The following is a 6,597-nucleotide window of genomic DNA, read 5'->3' on the forward strand; positions in this document are numbered from 1 at the left end:
AAACAATTTAGAAAATGGGAATAGGAACATACATATCGATAATTACCTTAAATGTAAGTGCACTAAATGCTCCCACCAAAAGACACAGATTGGCTGAATGGACACAAAAACAAGACCTTTATATATGCTGTCTACAAGAGACACACTTCAGACCTAGAGAGACATACAGGCTGAAAGTAAGGGCATGGAAGAAGATATTCCATGCAAATGGAAACCAAAGGAAAGCTGGAGTAGCAATTCTCATATCAGACAAATAGACTTTAAAATAAGGACTATTAGAAGAGACAAAGACGGACACTACATAATGAACAAGGCATCGATCCAAGAAGAGGATATAACAATTGTAAACATTTATGCACCCAACATAGGAGCACCACAATACATAACGCAAGTACTAACAGCCATAAAAGGGGAAATCGACAGTAACACATTCATAGTAGGGGACTTTAACACCCCACTTTCACCCATGGACAGATCATCCAAAATGAAAATAAATAAGGAAACACAAGCTTTAAATGATACATTAAACAAGATGGACTTAATTGATGTTTATAGGGCACTCCATCCAAAAAAAACAGAATACACATTTTTCTCAAGTGCTCATGGAACATTCTCCAGGATAGATCATACCTTGGGTCACAAATCAAGCCTTGGTAAATTTAAGAAAATTGAAATTGTATCAAGTATGTTTTCCGACAACAACGCCATGAGACTAGATATCAGTTACAGGAAAAGATCTCTAAAAAATACAAACACATGGAGGCTAAACAATACACTACTTGATAATGCAGTGATCACTGAAGAAATCAAAGAGGAAATTTAAAAATACCCAGAAAGAAATGACAAGGGAGACACAACAACCCAAATCCTATGGGATGCAGCAAAAGCAGTTCTAGGGGGAAGTTTATAGCAATGTAAGCCCACCTTGAGAAGCAGGAAACATCTCAAATAAGCAACCTATCCATTCATCTCAAGCAATTACAGAAAGAAGAAAAAAAAACCCAAAGCTAGCAGAAGGCAACAAATCATGAAAATCAGATCAGAAATAAATGAAAAAGAAATGAAGGAAACAATAGCAAAGATCAATAAAACTAAAAGCTGGTTCTTTGAGAAGATAAACAAATTAGATAAACCACTAGCCAGACTCATCAAGAAAAAAAGGGAGAAGACACAAATCAATAGAATTAGAAATGAAAAAGGAGAACTAACAACTGACACTGCAGAAATAAAAAAGATCATGCGAGATTACCACAAGCAACTCTATGCGAAAAAAATGGACAATCTGGAAAAAATGGACAAATTCTTAGAAATGCACAACCTGCCAAGACTGAATCAGGAAGAAATAGAAAATATGAACAGACCAATCACAAGCACTGAAACTGAGACTGTGATTAAAAATCTTCCAACAAACAAAAGCCCAGGACCAGATGGCTTCACAGGCAAATTCTATCAAACAGTAAGAGAAGAGCTAACACCTACCCTTCTCAAACTCTTCCAAAATATAGCAGAGGGAGGAACACTCCGAAATTCCTTCTACAAGGCCACCATCACTTTGATACCAAAACCAGCCAAGGATGTCACAAAGAAAGAAAACTACAGGCCAATATCACTGATGAATATAGATGCAAAAATCCTCAACAAAATACTAGCAAACAGAATCCAACAGCACATTAAAAGGATCATACACCATGATCAAATGGGGTTTATTCCAGGAATGCAAGGATTCTTCAATATATGCATATCTATCAATGTGATAAACCATATTAACAAATTGAAGGGGAAAAACCATATGATCCTCTTAATAGATGCAGAGAAAGCTTTTGACAAAATTGAACACCAATTTATGATAAAAACCCTGCAGAAAGTAAGCATAGCAGGAACTTTCCTCAACATAATAAAGGCCATATATGACAAGCCCACATCCAATATCATCCTCAATGGTGAAAAACTGAAAGCATTTCCACTAATATCAGGAACAAGACAAGGTTGCCCACTCTCACCACTCTTATTCAACATAATAATGGAAGGTTTAGCCACAGCAATCAGAGAAGAAAAGAAAATAAAAGGAATCCAAATCGGAAAAGAAGAAGTAAAGCTGTCACTGTTTGCAGATGACATGATACTATACATAGAGAATTCTAAAGATGCTACCAGAAAACTACTAGAGATTAACAATGAATTTGGTAAAGTAGCAGGATACAAAAATAATGCACAGAAATCTCTGGCATTCCTATATACTAATGATGAAAAATCTGAAAGTGAAATCAAGAAAACACTCCCATTTACCACTGCAACAAACAGAATAAAATATCTAGGAATAAACCTACTTAAGGAGACAAAAGACCTGTATGCAGAAAATTATAAGACACTGATGAAAGAAATTAAAGATGATACAAATAGATGGAGAGATATACCATGTTCTTGGATTGGAAGAATCAACATTGTGAAAATGACTCTTCTACCCAAAGCAATCTATAGATTCAATGCAATCCCTATCAAACTACCACTGGCATTTTTCACAGAGCTAGAACAAAAAATTTCGCAATTTGTATGGAAACACAAAAGACCCCGAATAGTCAAAGCAATCTTCAGAACGAAAAAAGGAGCTGGAGGAATCAGGCTCCCTGACTTCAGACTATACTACAAAGCTACAGTAGTCAAGACAGTATGGTATTAGCACAAAAACAGAAAGATAGATCAATGGAACAGGATAGAAAGCCCAGAGATAAACCACGCACATATGGACACCTTATCTTTGATAAAGGAGGCAGGAATGTACAGTGGAGAAAGGACAGCCTCTTCAATAAGTGGTGCTGGGAAAACCAGACAGGCACATGTGAAAGTATGAGATTAGATCACTCCCTAACACCATACACAAAAATAAGCTCAAAGTGGATTGAAGATCTTAATGTAAGGCCAGAAACTGTCAAACTCTTACAGGAAAAGATAGGCAAAACACTCTATGACATAAATCACAGCAAGATCCTTTCTAATCCACCTCCTAGAGTAATGTAAATAAAAACAAAAATAAACGAATGGGACCTAATGAAACTTCAAAGCTTTTGCACAGCAAAGGAAACCATAATCAAGACCAAAAGACAACCCTCAGAATGGGAGAAAATATTTGCAAATAAAGCAACTGACAAAGGATTCATCTCCAAAGTTTACAAGCAGATCATGCAGCTCAGTAACAAAAAACAAACAACCCAACCCATAAATGGACAGAAGACCTAAATAGACATTTCTCCCGAGAAGATATACAGACTGCCAACAAACACATAAAAGAATGCTCAACATCATTAATCATTAGAGAAATGCAAATCAAAACTACCATGAGATATCATCTCACACCAGTCAGAATAGCCATCATCAAAATATCTAGAAACAATAAATGCTGGAGAGGGTGTGGAGAAAAGGGAACACTCTTGCACTGCTGGTGGTAATGTGAATTGGTTCAGCCACTATGGAGAACAGTATGGAGGTTCCTTAAAAAACTACAAATAGAACTACCATATGACCCTGCCATCCCACTATTGGGCATATACCCTGAGGAAACTAAAATTCAAAAAGAGTCATGGACCAAAATGTTCATTGCAGCTCTATTTACAAGAGCCCAGAGATGGAAAAAACCTAAGTGCCCATCATCGGATGAATGGATAAAGAACATGTGGCACATATATACAATGGAATGTTAGCCATAAAATGAAACGAAATTGAGCTATTTGTAATGAGGTGGATAGACCTAGAGTCCGTCATACAGAGTGAAGTAAGTCAGACAGAAAAAGACAAATACCATATGCTAACACATATATATGGAATTTAAGGAAAAAAATGTCATGAAGAACCTAGGGGTAAGACAGGAATAAAGACACAGACCTACTGGAGGATATGGGGATAGCCTTGAGGGTATGGGCATAGCCTTGAGGATATGCGGAGGGGAAAGGGTGAGCTGCGACAGGGCGGGAGAGAGTCATGGACATATACACACTAACAAACGTAAGGTAGATAGCTAGTGGGAAGCAGCTGCATGCACAGGGATATCGGCTCGGTGCTTTGTGACTGCCTGGAGTGGTGGGATAGGGAGGGTGGGAGGGAGGGAGACGCATGAGGGAAGAGATATGGGAACATATGTATATGTTTAACTGATTCACTTTGTTATAAAGCAGAAACTAACACACCATTGTAAAGCAATTATACCTCAATAAAGATGTTAAAAAAAAAAAAAAGAAAATGTCCCTAATATGGGAAAGGAAATAGTCAATTCCAGGAAGCACAATGAACCCCATACAGTATAAATCTAAGGAGAAACATGCCAAGACACATATTAATCAAACTATCAAAAATTAAATACAAAGAAAAATTATTAAAAGCAGCAAGGGAAAAACAACAAATAACATACAAGGGCATCCCCATAATGTTAACAGCTGATCATTCAGCAGAAACTGCAAGCCAGAGGGAGTGGCAGGACATACTTAAGGTGATGAAAAGAAAACCTACAACCAAGATTACTCTACGCAGCAAAGAACTCATTCGTATTCGATGGAGAAATTAAAATCTTTACATACAAGCAAATGCTGAGAAAATTCAGCACCACCAAACGAGCTTTTCAGTAAATGCTAAGGGAACTTCCCTAGGCAGGAAACATAAGAGAAGGAGAAGACATACATTAACAAACCCAAAACAATTAAGAACATGATACTAGGAACATACATAGTGATAATTACCTTAAATGTAAATGGATTAAATGCTTCAACCAAAAACATAGACGGGCTGAATGAATACAAAAAAAATATCTGTATATATGCTGTATACAAGAGACCCGCTTCAGACCTAAGGACACAGACAGACTGAAAGTGAGGGAATGGCAAAAGATATTCCGTGCAAATGGAAATCAAAAAAAGCTGGAGTAGCAATTCTCATATCAGAAAAAATAGACTTTAAAAGAAGACTATTACAAGAGACAGAAAAGGACACTACATAATGATCAAGGGATCCATCGAAGGAGAAGACAAAACAATTGTAAATATTTCTGCAGCCAAAATAAGAGCCTCACAATATATAAGGGAAATGCTAACAGCCATAAAAGGGAAAATCGACCATAGCACAATAATAGTAGGGAAGTTTAACACCCAACTTTCACCAATGGACAGCTATTCCAAAATTAAAATAAATAAACACAAGTTTTAAATAATACATTAAACAACATGGACTTAATTGATATTTGTCAGACATTCCACCCAAAAACAGCACAATACACCTCTTCTTAAGGGCTTATGGAATATTTTCCAGGGTAAGTCATATCTTGGGTCAAAAATCAAGCCTTGGTAAATTTAAGAAATTGAAAATGTATCAAGCATATTTTCTGACCTCAATGCTGTCAGGCTTGATATCAATTAGAGGAAAAAAATCTGTAAAAATTACAAACACATGGAGGCTAAACAATACACTATTAAATAATCAACAAATCATTGAGGAAATCAAAGAGGAAATCAAAAAATACCTGGAAACAAATGACAATGAAAACATGGTGACCCAAAACCTACGGGGTGCAGCAACAGAAGTTCCAAGAGGGAATTGTATAGCAATACAATCCTACCTTAAGAAACAGGAAACATCTCGAATAAACAACCTAACCTTGCACCTAAAGCAATTACAGAAAGAAGAACAAAAAAACCCCAAAGTTAGCAGAACGAAAGAAATCATAAAGATCAGCTCAGAAATGAAGGAAACAATAGTAAAGATCAATAAAATGAGAAGCTGTTTCTTTCAGAAGAAGAACAAAATTGATCAATCATTAGCCAGACTCATAAAGAAAACATGGGGGATGACTCAAATCAATAGAATTAGAAATGAAAAAGGAGAAGTAATAACTGATATATCAGGAATACAAAGGATCATGAGAGATTTCTAAAAGCAACTATATGCCAAAAAAAAAAAATGGGTAACCTGGAAGAACTGGAAAAATTCTTAGTAAAGCACAACCTTCCAAGACTGAACCAGGAGGAAATATAAAATCTAAACAGACCAATCACAAGCACTGAAATTGAGACTTTGTTTAAAAATTTTCCAACACACAAAAGCCCAGGACCAGATGGCTTCACAGGCGAATTCTATCAAACATTTAAGAAGAGCTAACACCTATCCTTCTCAAACTCTACCAAAACATGCCAGAGAGAGAAACAGTTCCAAACTCATTCTACAAGGCCACTATCACCCTCATACCAAAAACAGGCAAAGTTGTCACAAAAAAAGAAAACGACAGACCAATAACACTGTTGAATATATATGCAAAAATCCTCCACAAAATACTAGCAAACACAGTCCAACAGCACATTAAAAGCATCATACACCATGATCAAATGGTGTTTATCTCAGGAATGTAAGGTTTCTTCAGTATACACAAATCAATGAATATGATACACCATATTAACAAATTGAAGGATAAAAGTCATATGATTAACTCAATACATGGAAAAAAAAACTCTTGACAAAATTCAACATCCAATTATGATAAAAACCTGCCAGAAAGTAGGCATAGAGGGAACTTAACTAACATAATAAAGTTGATATATGACAAACCCACAGCCAACAGCATTC

This window comes from Phocoena sinus, chromosome X (assembly GCF_008692025.1).
Source record: "Phocoena sinus isolate mPhoSin1 chromosome X, mPhoSin1.pri, whole genome shotgun sequence".
Lineage (NCBI taxonomy): Eukaryota > Metazoa > Chordata > Mammalia > Artiodactyla > Phocoenidae > Phocoena > Phocoena sinus.